The sequence below is a fragment of the Balaenoptera borealis genome, assembly GCF_965194805.1.
Source record: "Balaenoptera borealis genome assembly, chromosome: 21".
Lineage (NCBI taxonomy): Eukaryota > Metazoa > Chordata > Mammalia > Artiodactyla > Balaenopteridae > Balaenoptera > Balaenoptera borealis.
This window is the reverse complement of record NC_138880.1, coordinates 34,881,178-34,906,247: the sequence shown is the minus strand read 5'-3', so window position 1 is coordinate 34,906,247 and position 25,070 is coordinate 34,881,178.

The following is a 25,070-nucleotide window of genomic DNA, read 5'->3' as shown; positions in this document are numbered from 1 at the left end:
TGAACTGTATTTTTATTTAAAGGTAGAAATATCTGGTATTTCAATGAGGGCTTAGTAGACTCAAGAGGATTTTTAGTTGCTGCCCATCATCTAATTTGAGGTTTCTAATCTTTGAATCTCACAGTTAACTTCTAGAAAACAAAATTACTTTTGAATAGGTTTTAAATTTCAAAGACTTCAAGAAAATAGGAGCCCAATAAAGATCTACCAGTGGGTCAAAAGGAAGCTTATCATGATTAAAATATCATTTTAAGTTACCGTAGGAGAGATTAAACCACACTTATGATTATAGTATTAGAACCTTTTAAAGATAATGAAAAAGAAAAAAAACCTTTTAAAAAAAGTTTAATATATTATTAGAAGTGGAATTATTTCATATGAATGAAACATTTAAATGCTCTTACTAAATAACATTTTATAAACCAAAGAAGTAAATGATCAGCAGAAGAGTATCAGAATACAGTTGCATTAACAATAACAATAAAACTGAAATAATAAAGTAAAATACAATATAGCAAAGTAATTTCTTTACATCTGCTATATTAACAGTTAATACCTATTATCTATGGTGTGATCTGCTAATTATTCTATAGTTTATTCTTTTCTTAACTGAGCTGTGTTGTGGAATCCAAAGGAAACAAAAGCCAATTATATTTCTCTCAGAAAGTTTCAAAGTTCTAAACAAGTTTCTTCTACTTGGCTTCTACGTGAACCTAAGAATCCAACAAGGCGACCTGAACAGAAGAAAGATGAGTCAAATTCTCAGTCATTTTCCTGCGGAGTCAGAACAACAAGCAATGTAGAACAAAAATAATCAGAATTAGATGACCTGATTTTATATCTGTAATTTATTTACCCATAAACAATATGTAACTGAATGCTAGTCATCTTTTTTTCAGTCTCCCTCACCTATTTCCTTCCTCCTCCAAAGCCCTCCCCTCTGGCAACCACCTATTGGTTCTCTGTATCTATGACTTTGTTTCTGTTTTGTTATGTTTGTTCATTTGTTTTGGTTTTTAGATTCCACACATAAGTGAAACCGTACAGTAGTTATCTTTCTCTGAGTGACTTATTTCACTAAGCATGATACCCTCCAGGTCCATCCATGTTGTTACAAATGGCAGAATTTCATTACTTTTTATGACTGAGTACTATTCCATTATATATATATATATATATATATATATATATGTATGTATGTATACCACATCTTCTTTATCCATGCGATCACTATGCTTACTTCTGCTATAGACAGAATGAGCAAGTAGGTGCGTAAGTGGAGTAAATGTTCTGTAACATAGATGACAGGTGTCAGACTGCAAAGTTCTGATTTTAAGAGAAAAAGACCCTTGGTATAGCCAGTCCTCATTATTCATGGATTCCATATTTGTGAAATTCACTTACTCTCTAAAATTTGCCTGTGTTCCCCAAATCAGTATTTTGGGCACTTTCATAGTCATTTGTGGGTCTGTACAGAGTGGAAAAAAAATTGAGTCATTCAGCATGCATTCTGCCAGCTGAGATCAAACCAGGTGAAGCTTTGCATTCTTGTTTCAGCTTTCCTACTGGAAACAAGTAATCTTTTCATGGTCTTTTGAGTGCTACGTTTTTCATATTCATGTGCTTTTTATTGATGATTTCACTCTTTAAAAAGGCCCCCAAGCATCATGCTGAAGTGCTGTCTAGTGTTCCTGAGCACAAGACAGCCCTGACGTGCCTTATAGAGATAATACATTCATTAGATAAGCGTTGTTTGGGAATGAATCATAGGGCTGTTTGCCATGAGTTTAATATTAATGAATTAACAGTAATATTAAATTAGGTGTCTTTAAACTTGAACACAAATAAAACAATGCTATATATTGATCAGTTGATGGAAAATGTAGCGACCAGAAGCTTATAGGAACCTAACCCTGTATTTCCCCTGAAAGCAGTGGTTCAGTATTTACTGATTCAGTGTTTGCAGCAACTTTATAGAACATAATTTCCATGAATAACAAGTATCAACTGCACATGGGTGTATTAGTTTGCTAGGGATGCCATAACAAAGTGACACAGATTGGGTGGCTTAAAAACAGAAATTAATTTTTTCACAATCAGAAAGTCCAAGATCAAGATGTCAGCAGGTTTGGTTTCTCCTGAGACCCATCTGCTTGGCTTACAGATGGCTGCCCTCTTGTGTCCTCACACGGGCTTGCGTCTGTGTGTATCATCTTTGGTGTCTCTTTGTGTGTCCAAATTTCCTCTTCCTATAAGGACACCAGTAGACTAGATGAGGATCCTCCCTAATGGCGTCATTTTAGTTTAATCACTTCTTTTAAAGGCCCTTTCTCCAAATACAGTCACATTCTAAGGTATTGGGGGTTAGGGCTTCAATATATGGATATTAGAGGGGACACAATTTAACCCATAACATTGGGTATCCAGCATAAGGTAATTATACACATAGTTTTCTTTTCTCTTTTTTTTCTGTTTGAGAAAGTTCTGGTGATATTTTCTTACAGATATATTATTATTTCAAAGGAATTATTTTATTAAAAATTCTAATTCTTGACTGCATGTCTATAAGTGTCTGAATTCCCACATCCTGAGAATAGAGCTCTAGGATAAGAATTCTCATATTTATTTATGTTTTATGAACAAAATTGAAATTAGAATATTTAAACTATAGTTTTGTTTCTAAGTCTTTTGCATAATTTCTGCTTTAGTAAACTTTTATATATTCAAGACCAGGGTATGGGCATTAAAGGCAGTGTTCCAAAAAATAACATTGTTATTTTTTGATAACAAGTCTTTGATCCTTGATTTCTTCCTTCAAATTTCTAGGCTCTCAGCCCACATAACTCTTTAGTAAACTGGCTCACAGATCTTAAATTAGCTTATACGTTCTCTTGCAGGCATTTCGGCTTTCAAAATATATTACAAATCCCGACCCAACCTCTTGAGCTTAACTTCAGCTCAACGTGGTATTCTTCAAAGAGTAGTTGAGTTTGACATCATTTCCTTCTCAATATTGTGGCCAATTACTATTATAATTTTTAAGTTAATGGTTGGAATCTTGAACAGAGTGGACTTCATTTTTTTCTCAGAACCCCTAGGGTTACAATTATATTTGACTTGTATTTATAGGTTTTAAAATTGTGCCATATCTCAAGAAAGTCAGGTTAAAATTTCTCAAATTTTTAGAAGAGCGGAAGTTATACCATAGAATATTGAGCCATAGAAAGTCTTTCTCTACTAAGCTTATTCCCTGGATGATGCTCAAATACTTTGATTTTTTATTGTTAAGAACCAAGTTCATGTTCCCTATGGTGTGCCAAAAGGATTTGCTATTTTAATCTTTGCGTCAAATCTCAATCTATGTCAACTTGATTCTGTAATTTTATCTTGGGACATAACGTACAAATAGGATGAGCAACTATTATATGCCAGATATTCATTCCAAAGGAGCTCCTGGTCCATTCTGGTATTTTTTAACATGCTAGGTGTCCTATTGTGGGAATATAAAAGCCCTCACCAGGACATTTACTGTATTTGTACTCACTGAGAAAAGAGACAATGCCATTGATTAAATTTTCTCCTATTTAAAAAAAAAAACAAAACACATTTCATTGTCTTTGCATATTTGATAACAACCTAAGACATTCTCTGGTAAACATTTAATATGTTTTACCTTTTAATGCTTTTTAAATTGTCTTTTAAAATTAATATTTTTAGACCATCTTATAGTGATTTAGCTTGATTGTCTTTCTTTCTTTGTTGTATAATAATTCCACTTATTCTATTCACTTTGGTTAAGTGTTATCTAACTTTCCATTATCTTAAATTTGTAATCAAGGAGATAAACTATGTATTTAATATAATATAATAAAATCATTTGGTTTGGAAATGGGAAATGACTCCTTGTTCACTCTAAAACCTTTTAAAAATATATTAAATGCCAATGAGTCAGATGCACACAACTCTTTGTAAATTTTAAATCATTTACATATATTTGTCCTTATGATATTGTGCCAAACTCACAATTTTCTTACACATAAGAAAGTAAAAAGTGTTATTGCATAATGAGCAAATATTAATTGATGCTTAGAAAAGCTTCTGCTGTAGTATTCCTGCTTTATATTCCAAGTCCTTAATCTTTTCCTTTTCTTTTTTAACATTTATAACAAATATTTAACACTCTAAGGTTAAAAAAATTAATCTAATTGGTAATACTATAACCACATATATTGATGTAAATAGGCAAAGAGGTTTCACATGTATCAGTGAATTAACCCTCGAAATCCAGTGAAATCTATTCAATAAATCATAAAGTGGCTGAGAAAAGTTAGACTTTACTCCAAATCACATAATTTACTGTGTGGCATGGGAATTTTTACTGGAGTTTTCAGAGTAACAAGGAGATAGAGATATCTCACCAGTGTTTTATTTACATTTTAATCACCCCTTAGCCCAGTACAACCAATTGAGCAGGGTACAGATTTACTCTTTTTTTTGATTCATCTCCTAGCAAGCAGGACATAAGTGCATTGCATAGCCTAGATTTTCTCAACGCCAGGACCAGTTGTTTTCATATAGTCCTGGTATCAGTTCACCAGCCAGATAACGCACTGTTCTCTAATTCAAATTCTAGTACCCCAAACATTCTATATACGGTTAGGAAAGTCCTTTCAGGGATCTGGGCATATGCATTAACGCTGTTTCACAAGACTCTTGCAAAGACCTGGACTTTTGCTGTTAAAAATAGGCAGTATCGGGCTTCCCTGGTGGCGCAGTGGTTGAGAGTCTGCCTGCCAATGCAGGGGACACGGGTTCGAGCCCTGGTCTGGGAGGATCCCACATGCCATGGAGCAACTGGGCCCGTGGGCCACAACTACTGAGCCTGCGCGTCTGAAGCCTGTGCTCCGCAACAAGAGAGGCCACGATAGTGAGAGGCCCGCGCACCGCGATGAGGAGTGGCCCCCGTTTGCCGCAACTGGAGAGAGCCCTTGCACAGAAACGAAGACCCAACACAGTCAAAAAATAATAATAAATAAATAAATAAAATAAACTGAAAAAAAAAAAATAGGCAGTATCGGCAGTAATTTAAGGGGGTTTTTGTTGACTTTTTTATGTTATTTTTTTAAATCAATTTAACCTATCTTTCTCCATTTAACAATTAGTGCGAACTATTGTTTTACTAAACTAATCAATGAGAAACTGTTTCCATTGAGGCAAACTACCTCTTTACAGTAGATTTTATCCCTGATATAAAAGTCAATATTTTACATATTTCTTTTTAATCTCATCAACAGTCCCTAATATATTATCCTAACTTAATCTTGTACAAAAAAGTATATTATATGAATCAACTAAGAAATCTGGATGTATCCCCCTGTTATTCTGATATTGATATATAAAACACTAGTGTAATCAAACTGAGTCTATAAAATGTTTCAGCTTAATCTTATAATTGTTTACCGGACCCTTATTATAGCTCATGATAACTAGAATGTCATTCACTAGCTAGCAGCTAACATAGGGGAAAATCCACCAAAATAAAGATTTCAGAATTTTGTTAGATATGGTATTTGTCTTGTTAAATAACAATATCAATCATATAAAGGTATGAATTAAATGTTTCTAATGATTATAAATAGACTCTCATACATAATCAATGGTTAAGTAATAACCTGGCTTCAATTTATACAATTTACTTTATAAGGAAGCTTACATAGTTTCCTTCACATTGTTGTAAAAATATAGTTTACCTGAGATCCATGTTTACATATTTAGTACTTAATTATGTCAAGGAATGTATTTTTAGATGATATAATAAAATGGAGCAAATATTTTCAGATGAAAATAAAAAGTGACATTGGGTCCTCTCTACACCCTGCCAGTGATTCAGATACCCATGGATCCAATTATTTAAGCTGCCCTGAGGAAAAGGAAGCCTTTGAATAACTCAGAGTGATTTCTTTGCTTTAGAAATCACTCCTTCACTCTTCTAAATACTACTTAAAACATTCTATGTCTTTAACCTTTAAAACCTTATAAAGCCGAATTATCTCACATCTAAGATTCTTTGATTTTATAAATTCTCAGGAAAGATGTGTCAATGCCCAGTACTACAAAAAAAAATTGGCATTTATTTAGAAGGTTAAATGACTTTTTCTCTTAGAGCTTAGAGGTGCAGTATTTTAACACTTATGGTCTTTACAAAATAAGATATTCAAGTGACTGTAATGATCCCATGACATTCTGTGTAAAAGGAGATTGGAGCACACTTCAATTTCACTATATTTGACCTATTTTTATTTAAATATGCTATTATTTTTGCTATTAAAAATGTTTGCTCAAGATCCATATATTGGCTTTGTCAAAAAATTATTTATTTATTTGACTTTAGATAAAATAATTCTAATGTTTATATACAATCTGTAATGCAGTTTTCCCTCATGTAAAATGAGACTAATAGCAGTCTCATAACATAACATAACTTAACTCATGGTATTGTGGAACTTCAATGGATTACTAAAATTAAAGCACTTAAAACAGTGCCTAGCACACAGTAAGAACTATGTAGGGTTAACTTTTATCATCATCATCACTGTCATTTTCATTAACATTGTTATGATTTTCTTTCATTTTTGAAAATACTCCCACAAAATGAAAATGGTGCAATAGAGTGTTCATCTAATTTCATGGTTATGGTATCCAAACCGTATCTGCCCCTTTTTCCTCCCACCCCTTCCTCTCTTTCATGCATCTCTGTCCTATTTGTCATAGTCTAACGAGGTTAAAAAAGTAGGAAAAATATTTCAGATAAACTACAAGATTCCCGTTTATGTGTGTTCATTCTATTTATCTTTTCCCTCTGAACTCCCTTTGCTTTTTACTTATGTCTGAAAGGTATCTGTTATGTCTGGATTTTAAGAGAATCCCATCTATCACAGTTCCCTAGGTGGACTCTCCAGTGTCTATCCTTAACAGATATATTTGGAGAATGGCTTTGATGAGATCAATACCTCCTCCCTTTTGATAATCACAAATTCCACAAGTCTGAAGATGCATGGGGATGAGTATATACTGAATTGTCAAATATACCAACACGTCTATCAAATTTATAGTGACCTTTCTTTGTAAGATTTACCAATGAGATTTTTTTTCTTGCTTTTGATAAGCTTCCTGTTCCATTGCTCCCATTTATTGTTCTAAATTATGCTATATATAGTTTTTATCACTCATTTGACTGTTTATTCACTCATTCATTTATTCACTTATTCATTTATTGAATAAATATTAGTTAAGTCCTGGCACTGGGAAGAGAGTGATATGCAAGATAATACATAGTGTTTGAGCTCATGATTCACCTCATGTGAAAAAAATAAAATAAAATGAAGACAGAAAAAATTGTAAAACTAGAAAATAAGTAAGCACCATAAAATAGCAATGTCTTATGAGATTATATAATGGGAAAGTCTAATTTGGTAGGAAAGCAGAGAATGCTTCTCTGTGGACACGATAGTTAAGCTGGAACCACAATATTGAGTAGAAGTTAGCCCAACAGAGAATGATGGAACAATAATCCTTGACTAAGGAATAGAATGTGTGAAAGGTTTCCAAGTCATGAAGTTCCAATTGTTTTCGGTAAATGGAAAGCTAGTGTGTGATGAAAACGAACAAAATGGAGAAGGTTGGTTTTGATAAAATTGGAGAAGTCAGCCACGGTCAGCTCCAAACCTGATAGCATATGACCTTGATTCTTCTTTCATGATGCAAATGTCAACAACAAATTGACACTTGCCACTGGCACTTGCCAACTACCTCTACAAGGATTAAATCATGTGCTCTGCAGCTGCTGACTTTCAACGTCCCCTGAAAGGAGTTCAGGGTGGAGAGCAGAAATGAGGCCCCCTGTGATCTGGGGAAAACTGGCAGAACAGGCCTTCAGAGAGTTAGACACTTTCAGGAGCTTATTTTATGAGCCCAATTCTTGTATCTTCTCATATCTAGAAAAGCACTAAAATCCATGGTGACGACTGCTCCTCAAGATTAGCAGAAAAATTCTGCAAAAAAAAATATGTGCTCGAATGTATGTACTCCCTGTGCACCAAAACACATATACACTGACCTTCCCCCCACCTCTTTGGAGCAGTTTCTCAGAGCTATCTGAAATGCTGTCTCCTGGGCTATGGTCCTCATTTTGCCCCAAATAAAACTTAACTCGCAACTCTCACATTGTGCCTTTTTAAAAGTCGACACAAAAAAAAGCTGTCAGGTGTGAAACCCCTCAACTTTCTACAACATATAAATTCAAACATATCATTATTATTTACTTCTGGTCTCAAAGGACAAAGCACCTCTCTCTGTTCAAGACTAAGTCATTGTCTGGGACTGGCTTAATCATTTCCCTTAGCTCATTTTTATTTCCTCAAGTCTTTCTTTTTAACATGCTTCTTTATCTAAATATTTTGATCTCAAAAAAAAAAAAAAAAAAAGAGACAGAGAGAGAAAAGTTTGTAGAGGACCACTGGCTTTGAAACAATTTGCATTTGTGACATCATGAATGCCAGAATACCTGGCTAACACTTTCAAGATATTAAGAGATTCAAAGCAGCACTAAACTAATTAACCAAAATTACAAGCACTGATGTACTGGAGTTGGCTCTTGCAAAAGCCAGTTGTGTCCATCTCTTCCCAACTTTGCCTTCAGTGATGTCATGTTGATGGCTTGAAATAGACATCGGTGGAAGTATTTACTGCGTTGACAAAACAGAAAGTACAAAATTCATTGGTTCCACCTCAACACTGCTCTTCTCCAAAGAGAGAGCAGCTGTTAAACAGTTACTAGGACAACACCGATTATAATAGAACACTTCCTTAACATTACAACAGCTCACAGTGTCAAGGGAAGCATCGCAGGTACTAATATGCCTTATTCAATTAGCTTTGTACTTGAATCATGCTTTCTTATATATTAGTGACATGAAATTTATTTAAATTTTGCTCCATATGTCAATATCCCTCTTCTGAGATGTAGCTGGTTGTACCCCACTGTATGCTTTATGATGTGATACCCGATTTCAGTGTTCTGTTTGATAGACATTGCTATAACAACACTTGTTTATCTATATGAATGTTACATATATAGAGACTCACACTTGAAGAAGCCTGTTACGGAAAAAAATATGGGTACAAAAAAACTAATTGAGAAAACATAGGCCTTGGTTTTTACCCTCATTTGTCTACCATGCTAATATTCTCCTCCTTTATCCGTTAAACTTCTTGAATACTTCATCTATAGTCACTATATCACTATATGCTTACAAGTATTTATTTCTTAATGCACCATTATTAGGCTTTTGCCTACTTTTGTAACTTGCATTAACTCTGAAATTTTGATTTCAAAACATAGCTCTGTTATCTCTGGTTCCTATTCTTTCAAGTGACCCATTAAAGTATTCCCAATGCCAACTCAGGGAGATCTTGAAACCACTGACCCACCAATAGTATAATAATTCATAAGATGCTTTGGTTTCACTTAATGCTTCTTTTACCTCAATATCTCCTACTCTTTGCAAAACACACCGACATATACACAAACATACGTGATCCATCAAAACCAAACCAAACCAAACAAAAACACATCAATTCTAGCTCCAAAATACCTCCAGTGGCAGAAATGATGCTGTTTTCTCCAAACTTTTCCATTCTTCTCTGAATACACAAGAAGCCTATGTTTCTTAGACACTCACCCCATTATACTCATATGCGATCATAAGCCTGAATTCTGCCCAATAAAACACAGGTGAAAGTGATGACACCTTTTCCAGGTGTGACTTCTACAGTGCCTCAAACTTTAGCTTCAATATATGGCAGAATAGAAACACTTTGAGTTATTAGAGTCCCCAAATGGAAACTTCCTAGAATTTTTAGTTATAATTTATACAAGCCCCCCAGGATCTCTATCCAAACAGGCATACTCGTTGATGAACGAGAAATAAACCTTTACTGTACTGAGACACTACAGCAGCTGTAGTGCTGTTTATTACAGCAGCTAGTGTTTAATATAGAAGTTAGTCCCTTGAAAATGTACTTTACTGTACTTACTTTAGTACAGTAAATGTAACAAAACTGCCTTATATGACATTGGCTTTGCTGTATGGTGGCTGGCAAGGAGGACACTAACACCAAAGCCTGAAAAGAGGATAATGGTCAACAGCAGAATGTTTTATAAAACTGTCACCTCTGGACATATGCATACTGGCTAACATCATTAGAGTAGAGGTAGGAAGACCTTAAAAGTATGTCTATTGATTGGTCTTATTGGCTCTATTTTAACAGAAAGAGATGAGCTCAGAGAAGAATTGGCCAATTTGCAGGCAGAAATGTAAATGAATTGTAAGTGGATCCAGAAATTCAGAGCCTTGCAGGGTTAGAAAAGGTGACAGGTGATAACTTCTAAAAAATAGGAGTTGTAACTTAAAGGGGGATTTAGTGACTAGGGCCCAGGAAAACATTTCAGTAAAATAAAGCAACTCAGGCAAAAAGGTCAGGTTCAGAATAAGGTCTTTCTCCCTATTCCTCCATATAATCTCAGAATAGTCACGATTAACTTGAGAGAGAACTATGAGAAGTAAAATAAAGCAGGCTTGAGAAAAATGTCTGGGAATGAACCTTATGACGACTATTAGCACATAGAACAAACTGAAATGGAATAAATCAGTTGCCTACTCTGTTTCTGAAGAAATTATATTTACAAAGAAGCCGTGGTCCTGAACTCAAAAAACTTTTGACTATTCAAGGCTAAAAACAATCTTCGTTACTTACCCTTCTGCCTTGTCCAAGCAGGAACTGGGTTCTGAAAGCTATAAAGCTGCTAAGAGAGCATATCCTCCAACACCCATTTTAGGTGTGGCCACAAAAGATATTTAGTAGGAATGAAAGAAATTCTCAGAAGGTAGAGAAAAAGGCTACTGAGAAAGTGATCAAAGGAGTTTGCGCCAAATATGGAGATTCAGGACATATTCAGGGACTCCTCCTGCATCCACTAATTAAAGGAGGTCTCTCAGGGGACACCCATGTAGAAGCATTGCCTAGAACATTGACTTAGGACTTTTTTCTGAAAAAATAGGCCTTGGTTGTATTAGCCACGGATATTTTCTTTCGTTAACAGTTGTATGGTGGATGATGGGATGTACTATCCTGATCCCTTCTTCTGAACCCTATTGAGTCACTGGTTCCCCCAACTTCTATTTGCAGTATTTGCTGCTGACAGCCACAGATGCATCTCTTTCTGTGAACTGACCTCTACCCAAGGCAGCTGCATCACACAAGGCTAAGCCGTGTCCATAAAGCAGCCTGTATCAAATGACTGGTCAAACAGAGGTACATGTGCCATTCCATTGTCTCCATTTGGACAACTGCAAAGGATTATCCAGCTCCAGAACACCCATGAAGTTTGCTGAGGTCTCTGTGGCAACTGCATTAAAGTTCAGCTTCTCTCTCTGCCCAATCCTAATTCCTTTACTTCCTCAGAGTTGTTTTTCCCAAGTGAACTTTAAAAAAATTGCCTGAATACACATCTTTATATCAGAGTCACCTTCTAGGGAACCCAGCCTAAGACAACAGCTCATGATTTTCATCCTAACTTACTGCCAGTTCCTTGTTTATTACATATCTCAGATTTACCATCTGTTTGCCATGTTCATCTAATCTCCTAATCTAAGCTACCATCCTCTTAGAGTACTGCGTAGCCTTTTGACTGGTCTTCTTTTGTTCACTCTTGTTCCTTTTCAAACATTTCTTCCTTCAGAAGGAAAGTGATAATTTAGTGTAAGTTGTATCATGTGATGGCCTCCACTTAAAACGCATCAAAATTTTGCATTTCACTTGGAAGAAGTTTCACTCTTTTTCATGGCCTGAGAAACTTGGCTCCATATGGCCCAAGCCTATCTCCTTCATCTTATCTTTTCTACTCTCTGTCTTTTTCATCATGCTCCAACCACAGAATACTGTGAAGTATCAGTTGTTTACACCTGGGATCACGGGACTGACTGGGAGCTGTAGTTTGTATCAACATCACAAGAAAGGATCTTACTGCATATCACTAGCCAGGAAAAGATCAAGATTCAAAATTCGAAGTAGGTTTCTACTGAATGAGTATCAATTTCACACCATCATAAAGTCAAAATACGGGAAGTCAAACCATCGTAAATTGGGTACCTTCTGTAGTTTCTTTTTTATTTAATTAACTAATTAATTAATTAATTAATTAATGGCTGTGTTGGGTCATTGCTGCTGCACGTGAGCTTTCTCTAGGTGTGGCAAGCAGGGACTACTCTTCGTTGCGGTGCACAGCCTTCTGATTGCAGTGGCTTCTCTTGTTGTGGAGCACGGGCTCTAGGCACGCGGTCTTCAGTACTTGTGGCATGCAGGCTCAGTAGTTGTGGCTCTCGGGCTCTAGAGCGTAGGCTCAGTAGTTGTGGTGCACAGGCTTAGTTGCTCCGTGGCATGTGGGATCTTCCCAGACCAGGGATCAAACTCGTGTCCCTTGCATTGGCAGGCAGATTCTTAACCACTGTGCCACCAGGAAGTCCCTGTAGTTTCTAAATGTAACCACACATGGAACTTGTATTAAGTATTTGGATAGGGGTAGTAATAAAAAAATGGACTTCTTACAACTGAGAGCATGGCACTTCAGGACATGATGATTTCATTAATAACATAGTAAAATTGCATAAAGAATAAGGTCTAGATGATCAGACACATAGTAGATGCTCAGTAAATCATTGTTGAAAGAAAGATTCATTAATTGATCCATGAGCCATTGCTCACTCTGAATCATTTTCTAATTTCACCCAGAGAGTAGAGAAATCAAATTGAGGAAAAGAAATAATAAATGGTCAAAACAAATGAAAGAAAATTGCTAGAGAAGTCAAAAATTTTAAATCCAGACAATTTCAGGTGGGTTTCGAATAATTTGATGAGTGGCAGCAAAGCTCAGAGTCACCCAATGGTGTTTTAATTTGCTTATAAAATTAGAAATGAAGGTGATATCAGAATGTATTTGTCAGCTAATGGCATCTTCCACTCCAATTATTTTTAGTTTTGGACATTGCTTGCTTTTATATTGTATATACGTGATTTTATCTACTCAGGTAAATGAGAGTTAATAACAAGAGCATGAATTTGGCCCCAGTAGATAATTAGTATAATCTGTTAGGTATGAAATATGGGTTGGCAGGATTAGGAGTTTAAAAGTGCCCATGGTGGGCTAGTGTGCCACAGCTAGCCGGGAGTGAGTCCGGGAAAAAATCTGGACCTGCCTAAGAGGCAACAGACCATTGTTTCGGGTGTGCGAGGAGAGGGGATTCAGAGAACCGCCTAAACGAGCTCCAGAGACAGGCACAAGCAGCGGCTATCAGCACGGAACCAGAGACACGCATGAAATGCTAAGGCTGCTGCTGCAGCCACCAAGAAGCCTTTGTGCAAGCACAGGTCACGATCCACACTTCCCCTCCCAGAGCCTGTGCAGCTCGCCACTGTCAGGGTCCTGTGATCCAGGGACAACTTCCCTGGGAGAAGACACAGCGTGCCTCAGGCTGGTGCAAGGTCACACCGGCCTCTGCCACCACAGGCTCACCTCACATTCTTTACCCCTCTCGCCCCCTGGCCTGAGTGAGCCAGAGCCCCATATCAGCCACTATTTTAACCCTGTCCTGTCTCAGCGAAAAACAGACGCCCTCAGGAGACCTACACACAGAGGTGGGGCCGGATCCAAAACTGAAGCCCAGGAGCTGTGGGAACAAAGAAGAGAAGGGGAAATCTCTCCCAGCAGCCTCAGGAGCAGTGGATTAAATCTCCACAATCAACTTGATGTACCCTGCATCTGTGGAATACCTGAATAGACAATGAATCTTCCCAAAATTGAGGCAGTGGGCTTTGGGAGCAACTGTAGACTTGGGGTTTGCTTTCTGCATCTAATTTGTTTCTGGTTTTATGTTTACCCTAGTTTAGTATTTAGAGTTTATTATCACTGGTGGATTTGTTTATTGATTTGCTTGCTCTCTTCCTCCTTTATTTTTATATAAAGATATATATTTTTTTGCTTTTTCTCTTTTTGTGAGTGTGTATGTGTATGTTTCTTTGTGTGACTTTGTATGTATAGCTTGGCTTTTACCATTTGTCCTAGGGTTCTGTCTGTCTGTTTTTTTTTTTTTAGTATAGTTTTTTGCACTTGTTATCATTGGTGGATTTGTTTTTTAGTTTGGTTGCTCTCTTCTTTCTTTCTTTCTTTTTTTTATTACTTTTTAATTTTTTTCATTTTCAATAATTATTTTTATTTTCTATTTTAATAACTTTTTAATTTAATTTAATTTAATTTAATTTTTTTCTTTCTTTCTTTCTTTTTTTCTCCCTTTTCTTCTAAGCCATGTGGCTGACAGGGATTTGGTGCTCCAGCCAGGTGTCAGGCCTGTGCCTCTGAGTTGGGAGAGCCGAGTTCAGGATATTAGTCCACCACAGACCTCCTGGCTCCACGTAATATCAAAAGGCGAAAGTTCTCCTGGAGATTTCCATCTCAATGCTAAGACCCAGCTCCACTCAACGACCAGCAAGCTACAGTGCTGGACACCCCATGCCAAACAACTAGCAAGACAGGAACACAACCCCACCCATTAGCAGAGAGGCTGCCTAAAATCATAGTAAGTTCATGGACACCCCAAAACACACCACTGGACGCAGTCCTACCCACCAGAAAGACAAGATCCAGCCTCACTCAGCAGAACACAGGAACCAGTCCCCTCCACCAGGAAGCCTACACAACCCACTGAACTAACCTTACCCACTAGGGGCAGACACCAAAAACAATGGTAACTACAAACCTGCAGCCTGAGAAACAGACACACCAAACACAGTAAATTAATCAAACTGAGAAGACAGAGAAATACACAGAAGATGAAGGAGCAAGGTAAAAACCCACCAGACCAAACAAATGAAGAGGAAATAGGCAGTCTACCTGAAAAAGAATTCAGAGTAATGAGAGTAAAGATGATCCAAAATCTTGGAAATAGAATGGAGAAAATATAAGGAACATTTAACAAGGACCTAGAAGAACTAAAGAGCAAACAAACAATGATGAACAACACAGTAAATGAAATTTAAAATTCTCTAGAAGGAATCAATAGCAGAATAACTGAGGCAGAAGAAGCGATAAGTGAACTGAAAGACAAAATAGTGGAAATAACTACTGCAGACTAGACAAAAGAAAAAAGAATGAAAAGAATTGAGAACAGTTTCAGAGACATATATGACAACATTAAACTCACCAACATTCGAATTATAGGGGTCCCAGAAGAAGAAGAGAAAAAGAAAGGGACTGAGAAAATATTTGAAGAGATTATAGTTGAAAATTTCCCTAATATGGGAAAGGAAATAGTTAATCAAGTCTAGGAAGTGCAGAGAGTCCCATAAAGGGAAATCCAAGGAGAAACATGCCAAGACACATATTAATCAAACTATCAAAAATTAAATACAAAGAAAAATATTAAAAGCAGCAAGGGAAAAGCAACAAATAACATACAAGGAAATCCCCAAAGGTTAACAGCTGATCTTTCAGCAGAAACTCTGCAAGCTAGAAGGGAGTGGCAGGACATATTTAAAGTGATGAAAGGAATAACTTACAACCAAGGTTACTCTACCCAGCAAGGATCTCATTCAGATTTGACAGAGAAATTACAAACTTTACAGACAAGTAAAAACTAAGAGAATTCAGTGCCACCAAACCAGCTTTACAACAAATGCTAAAGGAACTTCCCTAGGCAGGAAACACAGGAGAAGGAAAAGTCCTACAATAACAAACTCAAAACAATTAATAAAATGGTAATAAGAACATACATATTGGTAATTACCTTAAATGTAAATGAATTAAATGCTCCAACCAAAAGACATAGACTGGCTGAATGGATACGAAAACAAGAACAGTATATATGCTGTCTACAAGAGACCCACTTCAGACCTAGGGACACATACAGACTGAAAATGAGGGGATGGAAAAAGATATCCATGCAAATGGAAATCAGAAGAAAGCTGGAGTAGCAATTCTCATACCAGACAAAATAAATTTAAAATAAAGACTATTACAAGAGACATGGAAGGACACTACATAATGATCAAGGGATCAATCCAAGAAGAAGAAATAACAATTGTAAATATTTATGCACCTAACATAGGAGCACCTTGATACATAAGGCAAATGCTAACAGCCATAAAAGGGGAAATTGACAGTAACACAATCATAGTAGGGAACTTGAACAACCCACTTTCACCAATGGACAGATCATCCAAAATGAAAATAAATAAGGAAACACAAGCTTTAAATGTTACATTAAACAAGATGGACTTGATTGATATTTATAGGACATTGCACCCAAAAACAATGGAATACACTTTCTTCTCAAGTGCTCATGAAACATTTTCCAGGATAGATCATATCTTGGGTCACAAACCAAGCCTTGGTAAATTTAAGAAAATTGAAATCACATCAAGTAGCTTTTCCGATCACAACGCTATGAGACTAGATATCAATTACAGGAAAAAATCTGTAAAAAATATAAACACACGGAGGCTACACAATACACTACTTAATAACCAAGAGATCACTGAAGAAATCAAAGAGGAAATCAAAAAATACCTAGAAAACAATGACAATGAAAACACGACAACCCAAAACCTATGGGATGCAGCAAAAGCAGTTCTAAGACAGAAGTTTACAGCAATACAATCCTACCTCAAGAAACAAGAAACATCTCAAATAAACAACCTAACCTTACACCTAAAGCAATTAGAGAAAGAAGAACAAAAAAACCCCAAAGTTAGCAGAAGGAAAGAAATCATAAAGATCAGATCAGAAATAAATGGAAAAGAAATGAAGAAAACAATAACAAAGATGAATAAAACTAAAAGATGGTTCTTTGAGAAGATAAACAACATTGACAAACCATTAGCTAGACTCATCAAGAAAAAAAGGGAGAAGACTCAGTTCAAAAGAATTAGAAATGAAAAAGGGGAAGTAACAACTGACACTGCAGAAATACAAAGGATCATGAGTCATTACTACAAGCAACTATATGCCAAAAAAATGGACAACCTGGAAGAAATGGACAAATTCTTATAAAGGTATAACCTTCCAAGACTGAACCAGGAAGAAATAGAAGATATGAACAGGCCAATTACAAGTATTGAAATTGAAACTGTGATTAAAAGTCTTCCAACAAACAAAAGCCCAGGACCAGATGGCTTCACAAGTGAATTCCCTCAAACATTTAGAGAAGAGCTAACACCTATCCTTCTCAAACTCTTCCAAAATATAGCAGAGGGAGGAACACTCCCCAACACATTCTATGAGGCCACCATCACCCTGATACCAAAACCAGACAAAGATGTCACAAAGAAAGAAAACTACAGGCCAATATCACTGATGAACATAGATGCAAAAATCCTTAACAAAATACTAGCAAACAGAATCCAACAGCATATTAAAAGGATCATACACCATGATCAAGTGGGGTTTATCCCAGGAATGCAAGGATTCTTCAATATGTGCAAATCAATCCATGTAATACACCATATTAACAAATTGAAGGAGAAAAACCATATGACCATCTCAACAGATGCAGAAAAAGCTTTCGATGAAATTCAACACCCATTCATGATACAAACCCTCCAGAAAGTAGGCATAGAGGGAACTTACCTCAACATAATAAAGGCCGTATATGACAAAACCACAGCCAACATCGTTCTCAATGGTGAAAAACTGAAACCATTTCCACTAAGATCAGGAACAAGACAAGGTTTTCCACTCTCACATAGTTTCGGAAGTTTTAGCCACGGCAATGAGAGAAGAAAAAGAAATAAAAGGAACCCAAATCAGAAAAATAGAAGTAAAGCTGTCACTGTTTGCAGATGACATGATACTATACATAGAGAATCCTAAAGATGTTACCAGAAAACTACTAAGCCTAATCAATGAATTTGGTAAAGTAGCAAGGTACAAAATGAATGCACAGAAATCTCTTGCATTCTTATACACTAATGATGAAAAATTTGAAAGAGAAATTAAGGAAACACTCCCATTTACCATTGCGACAAAAAGAATAAAATACCTAGGAATAAAGCTACCTAAGGAGACAAAAGACCTGAATGAAGAAAACTATAAGACACTGATGAAAGAAATTAAAGATGATACAAACAGATGGAGAGAAACCATGTTCTTGGATTGGAAGAATCAACATTGTGAAAATGACTATACCACCCAAAGAAATCTACAGATTCAATGCAATCCCTATCAAACTACCAATGCCGTTTTTCACAGAACTAGAACAAAAAATTTCACAATTTGTATGGAAACACAAAAGACCCTGAATAGCCAAAGCAATCTTGAGACGGAGAGACGGAGCTGGAGGAATCAGGCTCTTGGACTTCAGACTATAATACAAAACTACAGTAATCAGTACAGTCTGGTACTGGCACAAAAACAGAAATACAGATCAGTGGAACAGGATAGAAAGCCCAGAGATAAACCCATGCCCATATGGTCACCTTATTTTTGATAAAGTAGGCAAGAATATACAATGGAGAAAAGACAGCCTCTTCAATAAGTGGTGCTGGGAAAACTGGACAGCTACATGTCAAAGAATGAAATTAGAACACTCCCTAACAGCATACACAAAAATAAGCTCAAAATGGATTAAAGACCTAAATGTAAGGCCAGACACTATAAAACTCTTAGAGGAAAACATAGGCAGAACACTGTATGACATAAATCACAGCAAGATCTTTTTTGACCCACATCCTAGAGAAATGGAAATAAAAACAAAAATAAACAAATGAGACCTAATGAAACTTAAAACTTTTGCACAGCAAAGGAAACCATAAACAATATGAAAAGACAACCCTCAGAATGGGAGAAAATATTTGCAAATGAAGCAACTGACAAAGGATTAATCTCCAAAATTTACAAGCAGCTCATGCAGCTCAATATCAAAAAAACAAACAAACCAATCCAAAAACGGGCAGAAGACGTAAATAGACATTTCTACAAAGGAGATATACAGATTGCCAACAAAGACATGAAAGGATGATCAACATTACTAATCATTAGAGAAATGCAAATCAAAACTACAATGAGGTATCACCTCACACCAGTCAGAATGGCCATCATCAAAAAATCTACAAACAATAAATGCTGGAGAGGGTGTGGAGAAAAGGGAACACTCTTGCACTGTTGGTGGGAATGTAAATTGATACAGCCACTATGGAGAACAGTATGGTGGTTCCTTAAAATACTAAAAATGGAACTACCATATGACCCAGCAATCCCACTAATGGGCATATACCCTGAGAAAACCGTAATTCAAAAAGAGTCATGTACCACAATATTCATTGCAGCTCTATTTACAATAGTGAGGACATGGAAGCAACCTAAGTGTCCATCGACAGATGAATAGGTAAAGAAGATGTGGCACATATATGCAATGGAATATTACTCAGCCATAAAAAGAAACAAAATTGAGTTATTTGTAGTGAGGTGGATGGACCTAGAGCCTGTCATACAGAGTGATGTAAGTCAGTCAGAAAGAGGAAAACAAATACCGTATGCTAACACATATATATGGAATCTAAAAAAAAAAAAAAAAGGTTCTGAAGAACCTAGGGGCAGGACAGGAATAAAGTCACAGACGTAGAGAATAGACTTTAGGACACGGGGAGGGGGAAGGGTAAGCTGGGACGAAGTGAGAGAGTGGCATGGACATATATACACTACCAAATGTAACATAACTAGCTAGTTGGAAGCAGCCGCATAGCACAAGGAGATCAGCTCCGTGCTTTGTGACCACCTAGAAGGGTGGGATAGGGAGGGTGGGAGGGAGACGCAAGAGAGAGGAGATATGGGGATATATGTATATGTATAGCTGATTCACTTTGTTATAAAGCAGAAACTAACACACCATTGTTAAGCAATTATACTCCAATAAAGATGTTAAAAAAAAAAAGTGCCCATGGTATGAAATCAACAATTTTTCATTATGGTTGCAAAATGCAAAGATGGACAAACACTCATTCCTCATTTAGGAATTTGTTTGTTTTTCCAGAAGAATCCCTTGAGATTATTCTTCTTTTATTTGCATATTTGGAATAACAATAAAAGCTAGTGATTGAAATGCTGTATGTCAACATAGTTTACCATTTTCTTCTTGCTTATTATATATAATAAATTCTTTAATGTATTACTTTTGTAGTTCTATCTTCAATCTCACATTTGAGGTGGGTGTGGAAACATGAAGGAAAGGCTAAGGCTATAACCAATTATAAGATTACCTTAAAATATGTCTTCTTTGCATTACATATATAGGGCTACCTTGATATGGTTTGAATCATGTTAGTGTATTTTTAGAACATAGTTTATTGGATATATTTTAGGTATGTTTATATAATTGGTAACTATAGTAGTATAAACGTACACACCGCTTATGGGTACAGAGTATGTAAAAAAATTATCTTTACAATATGCTTGAGAGGTTTATGTTCAGAGGCCCCATATTGTTGTTTTAAAAGACAGAAACCACATAATAAATGTTATCTTTAGTATATGCTATCTCCAGTATTTAAATAATCAAGGGTATTATCAGGTGTATTAGGTATATCAGGTATGTTATCAAGTATATGAGGGAAATGGAAACTTTTGTTTTATAAAGCTTGTCTGGGGAGTTCTGACTAAAAGAGAAGAGAGGAGAGAAAGGCTGTATCAACATAACTGCCCATAAAACAAGAGGCTATAGCTCATGGGATTTATGAATTTGGTGCTATCAGCCTATGGATATGCGGTCTTTCTATTAGCTCCTATCATAGAAAATATTCCCTCTCCCTCTCTCACTCTCTCTCTCCATATATATATATATATATATATATATATATATATATATATATATATATATATATTAGAAGGAAGAGCAAGGATGGAGGAAAGATGATGGAGAGAGAGGAGAGGAAGGAAAGAATGAGACAGGATAAGTGAGCAGAAGGATATAAAGAAAGAGAAGGAGGAAGAAATGGAGGAGGGAAAAAAGGAAAAGGGGAGGAGAAGATTGAGAAGGTGAGAGAAAGAGAGAATCTAAGTCCATTCCCAACCCTCCCCTTCACAGAACATTCTGTGGATAACTTGTGAGACCTATTACTTCAGCTACAGTGGGCCATGCCTTACAGGTTATAGTTGTATAATGAATACCTTTGGGTTCCTAGAGCAGGGTAGCAATATTTCTTGTATAGTAGGAAGTTTTTCCCTGAAAATTATAGTGTATCTGCATGATGCCTAAGATACTGTTAGAGCGCGGGGGTAACAAATGGTATGTTGAACACTAACTGAACATCTCCTATTACGTTGGGGGACCCAGGAAACTGACAAGATAGGTATGAAGCTCTATATCTAGATGGGGAGAGTGAGAACGCTTTCCTCTACAGATGTCTCACAGCTGGAGACACTGTCCAGCTTGTTGACTATTACTTTTTATGCCACAATTATACCAAATTGAGAGGTAAAAACCTGAAATAAACTTCCTAGTTAAAAGTATGTTTAGGGAGAGAGATTAACCAAGATGGCAGAGTAGAAGGACGTCCTGTCACTCCCTCTTGCGAGAGCACCAGAATCACAACTGGCTGCTGGACAATCATTGACAGGAAGACCCTGGACTTCACCAAGGAGGATACCCCACGTCCAAGGACAGAGGAGAAGCCACAGTGAGATGGTAGGAGGGGCACAATCAGAGTAAAATCAAACCCCATAACTGCTGGGTGGGTGACTCACAGACTGGCGAACACTTATACCACAGAAGTCCACCCACTGGAGTAAAGGTTCTGAGCCCCACGTCAGGCTTCCCAACCTGGGGGTCAGGCAACGGGAGGTGGAATTCCTAGAGAATCAGACTTTGAAGCCTAGTGGGAATTGGATTGCAGGACTTTGACGGGACTGGGGGAAACAGAGACCCCACTCTTGGAGGGCACACACAAAGTAATGTGTGCATCAGGACCCAGGGGAAGGAGCAGTGAGCCTGGGGGAGACTGAACCAGACCTACCTGCTGGTGTTGGGGGGTCTCCTGCAGAGGCGAGTGGTGGCTCTGTTTCACCGTGGGGATAAGGACACTGGCAGCAGAGGTTCTGGGAAGTTCTCCTTGGCGTGAGCCCTCCCAGAGTCTGCCATTAACCCCACCAAAGAGCACGGGTAGGCTCCAGTGTTGGGTTGCCTCAGGCAAAACAGCCAGCAGGGAGGGAACCCAGCCCCACCCATCAACAGTCAAGTGGATTAAGGTTTTACTGAGCTCTGACCGCCGCAGCAACAGTCAGCTCTACCCACCACCAGAGCCTCCCATCAAGCCTCTTAGATAGCCTCAACCACCAGAGGGCAGACAACAGAAGCAAGAAAAACTATAATCCTGCAGCCTGTGGACCAAAAACCACAGTTACAGAAAGATAGAGAAGATGAAAAGGCAGAGGGCTATGTACCAGATGAAGGAACAAGAAAAACTCCCAGAAAAACAACTAAATGAAGTGGAGATAGGCAACCTTCCAGAAAAAGAATTCAGAATAATGATAGTGAAGATGATCCAGGACCTTGGAATAAGAATGGAGGCAAAGATTGAGAAGATGCAAGAAATGATTAACAAAGACCTAGAAGAATTAAAGAACAAACAAACAGAGATGACCAATACAATAACTGAAATGAAAACTACACTAGAAGGAATCAATAGCAGAATAACTGAGGCAGAAGAACGGATAAGTGACCTGGAAGACAGAATGATGGAATTCACTGCTGCGGAACAGACTAAAGAAAAAAGAATGAAAAGAAATGAAGACAGCCTAAGAGACCTCTGGGACAACATTAAACGCAACAACATTCGCATTATAGGGGTCCCAGAAGGAGAAGAGAGAGAGAAAGGACCAGAGAAAATATTTGAAGAGATTATAGTCGAAAACTTCCCTAACATGGGAAAGGAAATAGCCACCCAAGTCCAGGAAGCGCAGAGAGTCCCATACAGGATAAACCCAAGGAGAAACACGCCGAGACACATAGTAATCAAAGTGGCAAAAATTAAAGACAAAGAAAAATTATTGAAAGCAGCAAGGGAAAAACGACAAATAACATACAAGGGAACTCCCATAAGGTTAACAGCTGATTTCTCAGCAGAAACTCTGCAAGCCAGAAGGGAGTGGCATGATATACTTAAAGTGATGAAAGGGAAGAACCTACAACCAAGATTACTCTACCCGGCAAGGATCTCATTTAGATTTGATGGAGAAATCAAAAGCTTTACAGACAAGCAAAAGCTAAGAGAATTCAGCACCACCAAACCAGCTCTACAACAAATGCTAAAGGAACTTCTCTAAGTGGGAAACACAAGAGAAGAAAAGGACCTACAAAAACAAACCCAAAACAATTAAGAAAATGGTCATAGGAACATACATATCGATTATTACCTTAAACGTGAATGGATTAAATGCCCCAACCAAAAGACATAGACTGGCTGAATGGATACAAAAACAAGACCCATATATATGCTGTCTACAAGAGACCCACTTTAGACCTAGGGACACATACAGACTGAAAGTGAGGGGATGGAAAAAGATATTCCATGCAAATGGAAATCAAAAGAAAGCTGGAGTAGCTATACTCATATCAGATAAAATAGACTTTAAAATAAAGAATGTTACAAGAGACAAGGAAGGACACTACATAATGATCCAGGGATCAATCCAAGAAGAAGATATAACAATTATAAATATATATGCACCCAACATAGGAGCACCTCAATACATAAGGCAACTGCTAACAGCTATAAAAGAGGAAATCGACAGTAACACAATAATAGTGGGGGACTTTAACACCTCACTTACACCAATGGACAGATCATCCAAAATGAAAATAAATAAGGAAACAGAAGCTTTAAATGACACAATAGACCAGATAGATTTAATTGATATATATCGGACATTCCATCCAAAAACAGCAGATTACACGTTCTTCTCAAGTGCGCACGGAACATTCTCCAAGATAGATCACATCTTGGGTCACAAATCAAGCCTCAGTAAATTTAAGAAAATTGAAATCATATCAAGCATCTTTTCTGACCACAACGCTATGAGATTAGAAATGAATTACAGGGAAAAAAACGTAAAAAGGACAAACACATGGAAGCTAAACAATACGTTACTAAATAACCAAGAGATCACTGAAGAAATCAAAGAGGAAATCAAAAAATACCTAGAGACAAATGACAATGAAAACACGACGACCCAAAACCTATGGGATGCAGCAAAAGCAGTTCTAAGAGGGAAGTTTATAGCTATACAAGCCTACCTAAAGAAACAAGAAAAAGCTCAAGTAAACAATCTAACCTTACACTTAAAGAAACTAGAGAAAGAAGAACAAACAAAACCCAAAGTTAGCAGAAGGAAAGAAATCATAAAGATCAGAGCAGAAATAAATGAAATAGAAACAAAGAAAACAATAGCAAAGATCAATAAAACTAAAAGTTGGTTCTTTGAGAAGATAAACAAAATTGATAAGCCATTAGCCAGACTCATCAAGAAAAAGAGGGAGAGGACTCAAATCAATAAAATCAGAAATGAAAAAGGAGAAGTTACAACAGACACCGCAGAAATACAAAGCATCCTAAGAGACTACTACAAGCAACTTTATGCCAATAAAATGGACAACCTGGAAGAAATGGACAAATTCTTAGAAAGGTATAACCTTCCAAGACTGAACCAGGAAGAAATAGAAAATATGAACAGACCAATCACAAGTAATGAAATTGAAACTGTGATTAAAAATCTTCCAACAAACAAAAGTCCAGGACCAGATGGCTTCACAGGTGAATTCTATCAAACATTTAGAGAAGAGCTAACACCCATCCTTCTCAAACTCTTCCAAAAAATTGCAGAGGAAGGAACACTCCCAAACTCATTCTATGAGGCCACCATCACCCTGATACCAAAACCAGACAAAGACACTACAAAAAAAGAAAATTAC